Source organism: Ascaphus truei, unplaced genomic scaffold, assembly GCF_040206685.1.
Source record: "Ascaphus truei isolate aAscTru1 unplaced genomic scaffold, aAscTru1.hap1 HAP1_SCAFFOLD_1643, whole genome shotgun sequence".
NCBI lineage: Eukaryota > Metazoa > Chordata > Amphibia > Anura > Ascaphidae > Ascaphus > Ascaphus truei.
Genome location: NW_027454535.1, coordinates 1 through 12,555, shown reverse-complemented (window position 1 = coordinate 12,555; position 12,555 = coordinate 1). Strand labels below are relative to the sequence as shown.

At 48.3% G+C, this 12,555-nt stretch overlaps 9 non-coding genes across 9 annotated transcripts; all 9 read right to left on the bottom strand.

Moving 5' to 3' along the window:
• Positions 1–622: 622 nt before the first annotated feature.
• Positions 623–790, bottom strand: LOC142476658 (U1 spliceosomal RNA). The gene has a single exon (XR_012791865.1). It is a non-coding gene; the product is annotated as a U1 spliceosomal RNA (small nuclear RNA).
• A 1,251-nt stretch (positions 791–2,041) lies between these two features.
• On the bottom strand, positions 2,042–2,209 carry LOC142476657 (U1 spliceosomal RNA). Its single transcript, XR_012791864.1, has one exon. It is a non-coding gene; the product is annotated as a U1 spliceosomal RNA (small nuclear RNA).
• A 1,262-nt stretch (positions 2,210–3,471) lies between these two features.
• On the bottom strand, positions 3,472–3,639 carry LOC142476656 (U1 spliceosomal RNA). The gene has a single exon (XR_012791863.1). It is a non-coding gene; the product is annotated as a U1 spliceosomal RNA (small nuclear RNA).
• A 1,257-nt stretch (positions 3,640–4,896) lies between these two features.
• On the bottom strand, positions 4,897–5,064 carry LOC142476655 (U1 spliceosomal RNA). The gene has a single exon (XR_012791862.1). It is a non-coding gene; the product is annotated as a U1 spliceosomal RNA (small nuclear RNA).
• A 1,262-nt stretch (positions 5,065–6,326) lies between these two features.
• On the bottom strand, positions 6,327–6,494 carry LOC142476698 (U1 spliceosomal RNA). Its single transcript, XR_012791905.1, has one exon. It is a non-coding gene; the product is annotated as a U1 spliceosomal RNA (small nuclear RNA).
• Positions 6,495–7,743: 1,249 nt separating this feature from the next.
• On the bottom strand, positions 7,744–7,911 carry LOC142476687 (U1 spliceosomal RNA). Its single transcript, XR_012791894.1, has one exon. It is a non-coding gene; the product is annotated as a U1 spliceosomal RNA (small nuclear RNA).
• Positions 7,912–9,170: 1,259 nt separating this feature from the next.
• On the bottom strand, positions 9,171–9,338 carry LOC142476676 (U1 spliceosomal RNA). Its single transcript, XR_012791883.1, has one exon. It is a non-coding gene; the product is annotated as a U1 spliceosomal RNA (small nuclear RNA).
• A 1,262-nt stretch (positions 9,339–10,600) lies between these two features.
• On the bottom strand, positions 10,601–10,768 carry LOC142476665 (U1 spliceosomal RNA). The gene has a single exon (XR_012791872.1). It is a non-coding gene; the product is annotated as a U1 spliceosomal RNA (small nuclear RNA).
• Positions 10,769–12,035: 1,267 nt separating this feature from the next.
• Positions 12,036–12,203, bottom strand: LOC142476653 (U1 spliceosomal RNA). The gene has a single exon (XR_012791860.1). It is a non-coding gene; the product is annotated as a U1 spliceosomal RNA (small nuclear RNA).
• Between the last annotated feature and the right edge of the window lie 352 nt (positions 12,204–12,555).

Genomic DNA, 12,555 nt, shown 5'->3' with positions numbered 1-12,555 from the left:
GCATTTGCATAAATATAGAAGCAAGCTAACACTGTCTGCTGCTCCATGGATAGAGATAGATAGATAGATAGATAGATAGATAGATAGATAGATAGATAGAGATTGTTTTTTGCACAGCTCAGCAGATAGTCTGCAATCTGTTGCTTTTAAATGCTGCTCTTTGTTACTTTGGAGCCTAGAAACTCTAGAACGTACTGTACACTCCCTTTGTGATATCATCACAGGGGGTTGTCTGGCTACAGAGACCCAGACATACCATGTAGAACTAGGGTGGGGAGGGGGTGAAATAAAAACCCCATATCATATCCTGCAAGCAAGGACCGTCCATTTTTTCAAATCCAGATTTGATTGTAAATGTGCTGTTTTTTTCATAAATATATATATACAGTACACAGTATTTGTTTCCCTATTTCCCAATCCACCTGTGAACTTATTCCTAAACGTCTGTGCAGGTACATCATTGTCATTTGTCCCTGTTTGAGATGTTGCTAGCTGGCTATTTATTGTACATGGTGCTCCTTTTTGCCAGCAGTTATTGACCATGCCCAAAGCCCAAGCAGTGGGAATAGCAGCAGCTTGTCTGAACAAACACCTGTTTCTGTTTTTTGTAACCATCCAAAAACAGGGGAGAGCGCGCACGCAGTCCCCCACTACCAGAAATTGTGCAGTCGAGTTTCCCGCATGTGGGGAAATCGCAGAGGTCAGCTAGCTCCAAGTGCAATGAGCTAGCCTCGCCCTGGGAGAGCCACCTGCTGGAGCATGGCTTAAAACTCCCCTGCCAGGTAAGTATGAGTTGCAATGGCGCGCTGGGGGCAACTAGCCCTGTCCCAGGACAACTGTCACCCTTGTGGAGAGAGCAGCTTGGTCATTGGTGCAGCAAGCAACACAGTACCTGAGGCCTAGTATCTGAGCCGCTGCAGCCAGCACCTGCAGCAAGGAGCAGCCTAGGCCATTCCATGCAAACATTTGTGCTGCAGCAGCAGCAGCAGCAGCAGCAGCAGCAGCAGCAGCAATGAATATTTGTCAAACAACATAGATCCAAGACACCCCGTCCTCCTCCCCCCCCCAGAAGCGAAGCGAAGCAAAGCAAAGCAAAGCAAAGCAAAGCAAAGCAAAGCCAAACCAAACCCTCCCCCCCATCCAACAAGCACCCAGAGCAGCCAAGCTTCGCCGTAAGGTACTTCTTCTTGGTTTTAAAAGAAAGAAGCAATCACTTTGAACACCGCTCAGCTCTGTCATTTCAGCTGCCGGAGAGACAGGGGGACACCATATTTCTGGGGTGGCTTTCTACATCTCCCCTACCTGCTGGCACTCTCTTTTTCTGACCTCCACTGACACCTGCTGCTGCTGCATAAAAAGGGAGAGGTGCCCTGTCCTGCTGCCAAACGTGACACTTTGGCCCTTACCAGCATGGCTGCTTACCTGGCATTTGCATAAATATAGAAGCAAGCTAACACTGTCTGCTGCTCCATGGATAGATAGATAGATAGATAGATAGATAGATAGATAGATAGATAGAGATTGTTTTTTGCACAGCTCAGCAGATAGTCTGCAATCTGTTGCTTTTAAATGCTGCTCTTTGTTACTTTGGAGCCTAGAAACTCTAGAACGTACTGTACACTCCCTTTGTGATATCATCACAGGGGGTTGTCTGGCTACAGAGACCCAGACATACCATGTAGAACTAGGGTGGGGAGGGGGTGAAATAAAAACCCCATATCATATCCTGCAAGCAAGGACCGTCCATTTTTTCAAATCCAGATTTGATTGTAAATGTGCTGTTTTTTTCATAAATATATATATACAGTACACAGTATTTGTTTCCCTATTTCCCAATCCACCTGTGAACTTATTCCTAAACGTCTGTGCAGGTACATCATTGTCATTTGTCCCTGTTTGAGATGTTGCTAGCTGGCTATTTATTGTACATGGTGCTCCTTTTTGCCAGCAGTTATTGACCATGCCCAAAGCCCAAGCAGTGGGAATAGCAGCAGCTTGTCTGAACAAACACCTGTTTCTGTTTTTTGTAACCATCCAAAAACAGGGGAGAGCGCGCACGCAGTCCCCCACTACCAGAAATTGTGCAGTCGAGTTTCCCGCATGTGGGGAAATCGCAGAGGTCAGCTAGCTCCAAGTGCAATGAGCTAGCCTCGCCCTGGGAGAGCCACCTGCTGGAGCATGGCTTAAAACTCCCCTGCCAGGTAAGTATGAGTTGCAATGGCGCGCTGGGGGCAACTAGCCCTGTCCCAGGACAACTGTCACCCTTGTGGAGAGAGCAGCTTGGTCATTGGTGCAGCAAGCAACACAGTACCTGAGGCCTAGTATCTGAGCCGCTGCAGCCAGCACCTGCAGCAAGGAGCAGCCTAGGCCATTCCATGCAAACATTTGTGCTGCAGCAGCAGCAGCAGCAGCAGCAGCAGCAGCAGCAGCAATGAATATTTGTCAAACAACATAGATCCAAGACACCCCGTCCTCCTCCCCCCCCCAGAAGCGAAGCGAAGCGAAGCAAAGCAAAGCAAAGCAAAGCAAAGCAAAGCAAAGCCAAACCAAACCCTCCCCCCCATCCAACAAGCACCCAGAGCAGCCAAGCTTCGCCGTAAGGTACTTCTTCTTGGTTTTAAAAGAAAGAAGCAATCACTTTGAACACCGCTCAGCTCTGTCATTTCAGCTGCCGGAGAGACAGGGGGACACCATATTTCTGGGGTGGCTTTCTACATCTCCCCTACCTGCTGGCACTCTCTTTTTCTGACCTCCACTGACACCTGCTGCTGCTGCATAAAAAGGGAGAGGTGCCCTGTCCTGCTGCCAAACGTGACACTTTGGCCCTTACCAGCATGGCTGCTTACCTGGCATTTGCATAAATATAGAAGCAAGCTAACACTGTCTGCTGCTCCATGGATAGAGATAGATAGATAGATAGATAGATAGATAGATAGATAGATAGATAGAGATTGTTTTTTGCACAGCTCAGCAGATAGTCTGCAATCTGTTGCTTTTAAATGCTGCTCTTTGTTACTTTGGAGCCTAGAAACTCTAGAACGTACTGTACACTCCCTTTGTGATATCATCACAGGGGGTTGTCTGGCTACAGAGACCCAGACATACCATGTAGAACTAGGGTGGGGAGGGGGTGAAATAAAAACCCCATATCATATCCTGCAAGCAAGGACCGTCCATTTTTTCAAATCCAGATTTGATTGTAAATGTGCTGTTTTTTTCATAAATATATATATACAGTACACAGTATTTGTTTCCCTATTTCCCAATCCACCTGTGAACTTATTCCTAAACGTCTGTGCAGGTACATCATTGTCATTTGTCCCTGTTTGAGATGTTGCTAGCTGGCTATTTATTGTACATGGTGCTCCTTTTTGCCAGCAGTTATTGACCATGCCCAAAGCCCAAGCAGTGGGAATAGCAGCAGCTTGTCTGAACAAACACCTGTTTCTGTTTTTTGTAACCATCCAAAAACAGGGGAGAGCGCGCACGCAGTCCCCCACTACCAGAAATTGTGCAGTCGAGTTTCCCGCATGTGGGGAAATCGCAGAGGTCAGCTAGCTCCAAGTGCAATGAGCTAGCCTCGCCCTGGGAGAGCCACCTGCTGGAGCATGGCTTAAAACTCCCCTGCCAGGTAAGTATGAGTTGCAATGGCGCGCTGGGGGCAACTAGCCCTGTCCCAGGACAACTGTCACCCTTGTGGAGAGAGCAGCTTGGTCATTGGTGCAGCAAGCAACACAGTACCTGAGGCCTAGTATCTGAGCCGCTGCAGCCAGCACCTGCAGCAAGGAGCAGCCTAGGCCATTCCATGCAAACATTTGTGCTGCAGCAGCAGCAGCAGCAGCAGCAGCAGCAGCAGCAGCAATGAATATTTGTCAAACAACATAGATCCAAGACACCCCGTCCTCCTCCCCCCCCCAGAAGCGAAGCGAGCGAAGCAAAGCAAAGCAAAGCAAAGCAAAGCAAAGCAAAGCCAAACCAAACCCTCCCCCCCATCCAACAAGCACCCAGAGCAGCCAAGCTTCGCCGTAAGGTACTTCTTCTTGGTTTTAAAAGAAAGAAGCAATCACTTTGAACACCGCTCAGCTCTGTCATTTCAGCTGCCGGAGAGACAGGGGGACACCATATTTCTGGGGTGGCTTTCTACATCTCCCCTACCTGCTGGCACTCTCTTTTTCTGACCTCCACTGACACCTGCTGCTGCTGCATAAAAAGGGAGAGGTGCCCTGTCCTGCTGCCAAACGTGACACTTTGGCCCTTACCAGCATGGCTGCTTACCTGGCATTTGCATAAATATAGAAGCAAGCTAACACTGTCTGCTGCTCCATGGATAGAGATAGATAGATAGATAGATAGATAGATAGATAGATAGATAGAGATTGTTTTTTGCACAGCTCAGCAGATAGTCTGCAATCTGTTGCTTTTAAATGCTGCTCTTTGTTACTTTGGAGCCTAGAAACTCTAGAACGTACTGTACACTCCCTTTGTGATATCATCACAGGGGGTTGTCTGGCTACAGAGACCCAGACATACCATGTAGAACTAGGGTGGGGAGGGGGTGAAATAAAAACCCCATATCATATCCTGCAAGCAAGGACCGTCCATTTTTTCAAATCCAGATTTGATTGTAAATGTGCTGTTTTTTTCATAAATATATATATACAGTACACAGTATTTGTTTCCCTATTTCCCAATCCACCTGTGAACTTATTCCTAAACGTCTGTGCAGGTACATCATTGTCATTTGTCCCTGTTTGAGATGTTGCTAGCTGGCTATTTATTGTACATGGTGCTCCTTTTTGCCAGCAGTTATTGACCATGCCCAAAGCCCAAGCAGTGGGAATAGCAGCAGCTTGTCTGAACAAACACCTGTTTCTGTTTTTTGTAACCATCCAAAAACAGGGGAGAGCGCGCACGCAGTCCCCCACTACCAGAAATTGTGCAGTCGAGTTTCCCGCATGTGGGGAAATCGCAGAGGTCAGCTAGCTCCAAGTGCAATGAGCTAGCCTCGCCCTGGGAGAGCCACCTGCTGGAGCATGGCTTAAAACTCCCCTGCCAGGTAAGTATGAGTTGCAATGGCGCGCTGGGGGCAACTAGCCCTGTCCCAGGACAACTGTCACCCTTGTGGAGAGAGCAGCTTGGTCATTGGTGCAGCAAGCAACACAGTACCTGAGGCCTAGTATCTGAGCCGCTGCAGCCAGCACCTGCAGCAAGGAGCAGCCTAGGCCATTCCATGCAAACATTTGTGCTGCAGCAGCAGCAGCAGCAGCAGCAGCAGCAGCAGCAGCAATGAATATTTGTCAAACAACATAGATCCAAGACACCCCGTCCTCCTCCCCCCCCCAGAAGCGAAGCGAAGCAAAGCAAAGCAAAGCAAAGCAAAGCAAAGCAAAGCAAAGCCAAACCAAACCCTCCCCCCCATCCAACAAGCACCCAGAGCAGCCAAGCTTCGCCGTAAGGTACTTCTTCTTGGTTTTAAAAGAAAGAAGCAATCACTTTGAACACCGCTCAGCTCTGTCATTTCAGCTGCCGGAGAGACAGGGGGACACCATATTTCTGGGGTGGCTTTCTACATCTCCCCTACCTGCTGGCACTCTCTTTTTCTGACCTCCACTGACACCTGCTGCTGCTGCATAAAAAGGGAGAGGTGCCCTGTCCTGCTGCCAAACGTGACACTTTGGCCCTTACCAGCATGGCTGCTTACCTGGCATTTGCATAAATATAGAAGCAAGCTAACACTGTCTGCTGCTCCATGGATAGAGATAGATAGATAGATAGATAGATAGATAGATAGATAGATAGATAGAGATTGTTTTTTGCACAGCTCAGCAGATAGTCTGCAATCTGTTGCTTTTAAATGCTGCTCTTTGTTACTTTGGAGCCTAGAAACTCTAGAACGTACTGTACACTCCCTTTGTGATATCATCACAGGGGGTTGTCTGGCTACAGAGACCCAGACATACCATGTAGAACTAGGGTGGGGAGGGGGTGAAATAAAAACCCCATATCATATCCTGCAAGCAAGGACCGTCCATTTTTTCAAATCCAGATTTGATTGTAAATGTGCTGTTTTTTTCATAAATATATATATACAGTACACAGTATTTGTTTCCCTATTTCCCAATCCACCTGTGAACTTATTCCTAAACGTCTGTGCAGGTACATCATTGTCATTTGTCCCTGTTTGAGATGTTGCTAGCTGGCTATTTATTGTACATGGTGCTCCTTTTTGCCAGCAGTTATTGACCATGCCCAAAGCCCAAGCAGTGGGAATAGCAGCAGCTTGTCTGAACAAACACCTGTTTCTGTTTTTTGTAACCATCCAAAAACAGGGGAGAGCGCGCACGCAGTCCCCCACTACCAGAAATTGTGCAGTCGAGTTTCCCGCATGTGGGGAAATCGCAGAGGTCAGCTAGCTCCAAGTGCAATGAGCTAGCCTCGCCCTGGGAGAGCCACCTGCTGGAGCATGGCTTAAAACTCCCCTGCCAGGTAAGTATGAGTTGCAATGGCGCGCTGGGGGCAACTAGCCCTGTCCCAGGACAACTGTCACCCTTGTGGAGAGAGCAGCTTGGTCATTGGTGCAGCAAGCAACACAGTACCTGAGGCCTAGTATCTGAGCCGCTGCAGCCAGCACCTGCAGCAAGGAGCAGCCTAGGCCATTCCATGCAAACATTTGTGCTAGCAGCAGCAGCAGCAGCAGCAGCAGCAGCAGCAGCAATGAATATTTGTCAAACAACATAGATCCAAGACACCCCGTCCTCCTCCCCCCCCCAGAAGCGAAGCGAAGCAAAGCAAAGCAAAGCAAAGCAAAGCAAAGCAAAGCCAAACCAAACCCTCCCCCCCATCCAACAAGCACCCAGAGCAGCCAAGCTTCGCCGTAAGGTACTTCTTCTTGGTTTTAAAAGAAAGAAGCAATCACTTTGAACACCGCTCAGCTCTGTCATTTCAGCTGCCGGAGAGACAGGGGGACACCATATTTCTGGGGTGGCTTTCTACATCTCCCCTACCTGCTGGCACTCTCTTTTTCTGACCTCCACTGACACCTGCTGCTGCTGCATAAAAAGGGAGAGGTGCCCTGTCCTGCTGCCAAACGTGACACTTTGGCCCTTACCAGCATGGCTGCTTACCTGGCATTTGCATAAATATAGAAGCAAGCTAACACTGTCTGCTGCTCCATGGATAGATAGATAGATAGATAGATAGATAGATAGATAGATAGATAGAGATTGTTTTTTGCACAGCTCAGCAGATAGTCTGCAATCTGTTGCTTTTAAATGCTGCTCTTTGTTACTTTGGAGCCTAGAAACTCTAGAACGTACTGTACACTCCCTTTGTGATATCATCACAGGGGGTTGTCTGGCTACAGAGACCCAGACATACCATGTAGAACTAGGGTGGGGAGGGGGTGAAATAAAAACCCCATATCATATCCTGCAAGCAAGGACCGTCCATTTTTTCAAATCCAGATTTGATTGTAAATGTGCTGTTTTTTTCATAAATATATATATACAGTACACAGTATTTGTTTCCCTATTTCCCAATCCACCTGTGAACTTATTCCTAAACGTCTGTGCAGGTACATCATTGTCATTTGTCCCTGTTTGAGATGTTGCTAGCTGGCTATTTATTGTACATGGTGCTCCTTTTTGCCAGCAGTTATTGACCATGCCCAAAGCCCAAGCAGTGGGAATAGCAGCAGCTTGTCTGAACAAACACCTGTTTCTGTTTTTTGTAACCATCCAAAAACAGGGGAGAGCGCGCACGCAGTCCCCCACTACCAGAAATTGTGCAGTCGAGTTTCCCGCATGTGGGGAAATCGCAGAGGTCAGCTAGCTCCAAGTGCAATGAGCTAGCCTCGCCCTGGGAGAGCCACCTGCTGGAGCATGGCTTAAAACTCCCCTGCCAGGTAAGTATGAGTTGCAATGGCGCGCTGGGGGCAACTAGCCCTGTCCCAGGACAACTGTCACCCTTGTGGAGAGAGCAGCTTGGTCATTGGTGCAGCAAGCAACACAGTACCTGAGGCCTAGTATCTGAGCCGCTGCAGCCAGCACCTGCAGCAAGGAGCAGCCTAGGCCATTCCATGCAAACATTTGTGCTGCAGCAGCAGCAGCAGCAGCAGCAGCAGCAGCAGCAATGAATATTTGTCAAACAACATAGATCCAAGACACCCCGTCCTCCTCCCCCCCCCAGAAGCGAAGCGAAGCAAAGCAAAGCAAAGCAAAGCAAAGCAAAGCAAAGCAAAGCCAAACCAAACCCTCCCCCCCATCCAACAAGCACCCAGAGCAGCCAAGCTTCGCCGTAAGGTACTTCTTCTTGGTTTTAAAAGAAAGAAGCAATCACTTTGAACACCGCTCAGCTCTGTCATTTCAGCTGCCGGAGAGACAGGGGGACACCATATTTCTGGGGTGGCTTTCTACATCTCCCCTACCTGCTGGCACTCTCTTTTTCTGACCTCCACTGACACCTGCTGCTGCTGCATAAAAAGGGAGAGGTGCCCTGTCCTGCTGCCAAACGTGACACTTTGGCCCTTACCAGCATGGCTGCTTACCTGGCATTTGCATAAATATAGAAGCAAGCTAACACTGTCTGCTGCTCCATGGATAGAGATAGATAGATAGATAGATAGATAGATAGATAGATAGATAGATAGAGATTGTTTTTTGCACAGCTCAGCAGATAGTCTGCAATCTGTTGCTTTTAAATGCTGCTCTTTGTTACTTTGGAGCCTAGAAACTCTAGAACGTACTGTACACTCCCTTTGTGATATCATCACAGGGGGTTGTCTGGCTACAGAGACCCAGACATACCATGTAGAACTAGGGTGGGGAGGGGGTGAAATAAAAACCCCATATCATATCCTGCAAGCAAGGACCGTCCATTTTTTCAAATCCAGATTTGATTGTAAATGTGCTGTTTTTTTCATAAATATATATATACAGTACACAGTATTTGTTTCCCTATTTCCCAATCCACCTGTGAACTTATTCCTAAACGTCTGTGCAGGTACATCATTGTCATTTGTCCCTGTTTGAGATGTTGCTAGCTGGCTATTTATTGTACATGGTGCTCCTTTTTGCCAGCAGTTATTGACCATGCCCAAAGCCCAAGCAGTGGGAATAGCAGCAGCTTGTCTGAACAAACACCTGTTTCTGTTTTTTGTAACCATCCAAAAACAGGGGAGAGCGCGCACGCAGTCCCCCACTACCAGAAATTGTGCAGTCGAGTTTCCCGCATGTGGGGAAATCGCAGAGGTCAGCTAGCTCCAAGTGCAATGAGCTAGCCTCGCCCTGGGAGAGCCACCTGCTGGAGCATGGCTTAAAACTCCCCTGCCAGGTAAGTATGAGTTGCAATGGCGCGCTGGGGGCAACTAGCCCTGTCCCAGGACAACTGTCACCCTTGTGGAGAGAGCAGCTTGGTCATTGGTGCAGCAAGCAACACAGTACCTGAGGCCTAGTATCTGAGCCGCTGCAGCCAGCACCTGCAGCAAGGAGCAGCCTAGGCCATTCCATGCAAACATTTGTGCTGCAGCAGCAGCAGCAGCAGCAGCAGCAGCAGCAGCAGCAATGAATATTTGTCAAACAACATAGATCCAAGACACCCCGTCCTCCTCCCCCCCCCAGAAGCGAAGCGAAGCAAAGCAAAGCAAAGCAAAGCAAAGCAAAGCAAAGCAAAGCCAAACCAAACCCTCCCCCCCATCCAACAAGCACCCAGAGCAGCCAAGCTTCGCCGTAAGGTACTTCTTCTTGGTTTTAAAAGAAAGAAGCAATCACTTTGAACACCGCTCAGCTCTGTCATTTCAGCTGCCGGAGAGACAGGGGGACACCATATTTCTGGGGTGGCTTTCTACATCTCCCCTACCTGCTGGCACTCTCTTTTTCTGACCTCCACTGACACCTGCTGCTGCTGCATAAAAAGGGAGAGGTGCCCTGTCCTGCTGCCAAACGTGACACTTTGGCCCTTACCAGCATGGCTGCTTACCTGGCATTTGCATAAATATAGAAGCAAGCTAACACTGTCTGCTGCTCCATGGATAGAGATAGATAGATAGATAGATAGATAGATAGATAGATAGATAGATAGAGATTGTTTTTTGCACAGCTCAGCAGATAGTCTGCAATCTGTTGCTTTTAAATGCTGCTCTTTGTTACTTTGGAGCCTAGAAACTCTAGAACGTACTGTACACTCCCTTTGTGATATCATCACAGGGGGTTGTCTGGCTACAGAGACCCAGACATACCATGTAGAACTAGGGTGGGGAGGGGGTGAAATAAAAACCCCATATCATATCCTGCAAGCAAGGACCGTCCATTTTTTCAAATCCAGATTTGATTGTAAATGTGCTGTTTTTTTCATAAATATATATATACAGTACACAGTATTTGTTTCCCTATTTCCCAATCCACCTGTGAACTTATTCCTAAACGTCTGTGCAGGTACATCATTGTCATTTGTCCCTGTTTGAGATGTTGCTAGCTGGCTATTTATTGTACATGGTGCTCCTTTTTGCCAGCAGTTATTGACCATGCCCAAAGCCCAAGCAGTGGGAATAGCAGCAGCTTGTCTGAACAAACACCTGTTTCTGTTTTTTGTAACCATCCAAAAACAGGGGAGAGCGCGCACGCAGTCCCCCACTACCAGAAATTGTGCAGTCGAGTTTCCCGCATGTGGGGAAATCGCAGAGGTCAGCTAGCTCCAAGTGCAATGAGCTAGCCTCGCCCTGGGAGAGCCACCTGCTGGAGCATGGCTTAAAACTCCCCTGCCAGGTAAGTATGAGTTGCAATGGCGCGCTGGGGGCAACTAGCCCTGTCCCAGGACAACTGTCACCCTTGTGGAGAGAGCAGCTTGGTCATTGGTGCAGCAAGCAACACAGTACCTGAGGCCTAGTATCTGAGCCGCTGCAGCCAGCACCTGCAGCAAGGAGCAGCCTAGGCCATTCCATGCAAACATTTGTGCTGCAGCAGCAGCAGCAGCAGCAGCAGCAGCAGCAGCAATGAATATTTGTCAAACAACATAGATCCAAGACACCCCGTCCTCCTCCCCCCCCCAGAAGCGAAGCGAAGCAAGCAAGCAAGCAAAGCAAAGCAAAGCAAAGCAAAGCAAAGCAAAGCAAAGCCAAACCAAACCCTCCCCCCCATCCAACAAGCACCCAGAGCAGCCAAGCTTCGCCGTAAGGTACTTCTTCTTGGTTTTAAAAGAAAGAAGCAATCACTTTGAACACCGCTCAGCTCTGTCATTTCAGCTGCCGGAGAGACAGGGGGACACCATATTTCTGGGGTGGCTTTCTACATCTCCCCTACCTGCTGGCACTCTCTTTTTCTGACCTCCACTGACACCTGCTGCTGCTGCATAAAAAGGGAGAGGTGCCCTGTCCTGCTGCCAAACGTGACACTTTGGCCCTTACCAGCATGGCTGCTTACCTGGCATTTGCATAAATATAGAAGCAAGCTAACACTGTCTGCTGCTCCATGGATAGAGATAGATAGATAGATAGATAGATAGATAGATAGATAGATAGAGATTGTTTTTTGCACAGCTCAGCAGATAGTCTGCAATCTGTTGCTTTTAAATGCTGCTCTTTGTTACTTTGGAGCCTAGAAACTCTAGAACGTACTGTACACTCCCTTTGTGATATCATCACAGGGGGTTGTCTGGCTACAGAGACCCAGACATACCATGTAGAACTAGGGTGGGGAGGGGGTGAAATAAAAACCCCATATCATATCCTGCAAGCAAGGACCGTCCATTTTTTCAAATCCAGATTTGATTGTAAATGTGCTGTTTTTTTCATAAATATATATATACAGTACACAGTATTTGTTTCCCTATTTCCCAATCCACCTGTGAACTTATTCCTAAACGTCTGTGCAGGTACATCATTGTCATTTGTCCCTGTTTGAGATGTTGCTAGCTGGCTATTTATTGTACATGGTGCTCCTTTTTGCCAGCAGTTATTGACCATGCCCAAAGCCCAAGCAGTGGGAATAGCAGCAGCTTGTCTGAACAAACACCTGTTTCTGTTTTTTGTAACCATCCAAAAACAGGGGAGAGCGCGCACGCAGTCCCCCACTACCAGAAATTGTGCAGTCGAGTTTCCCGCATGTGGGGAAATCGCAGAGGTCAGCTAGCTCCAAGTGCAATGAGCTAGCCTCGCCCTGGGAGAGCCACCTGCTGGAGCATGGCTTAAAACTCCCCTGCCAGGTAAGTATGAGTTGCAATGGCGCGCTGGGGGCAACTAGCCCTGTCCCAGGACAACTGTCACCCTTGTGGAGAGAGCAGCTTGGTCATTGGTGCAGCAAGCAACACAGTACCTGAGGCCTAGTATCTGAGCCGCTGCAGCCAGCACCTGCAGCAAGGAGCAGCCTAGGCCATTCCATGCAAACATTTGTGCTGCAGCAGCAGCAGCAGCAGCAGCAGCAGCAGCAGCAGCAATGAATATTTGTCAAACAACATAGATCCAAGACACCCCGTCCTCCTCCCCCCCCCAGAAGCGAAGCGAAGCAAAGCAAAGCAAAGCAAAGCAAAGCAAAGCAAAGCAAAGCCAAACCAAACCCTCCCCCC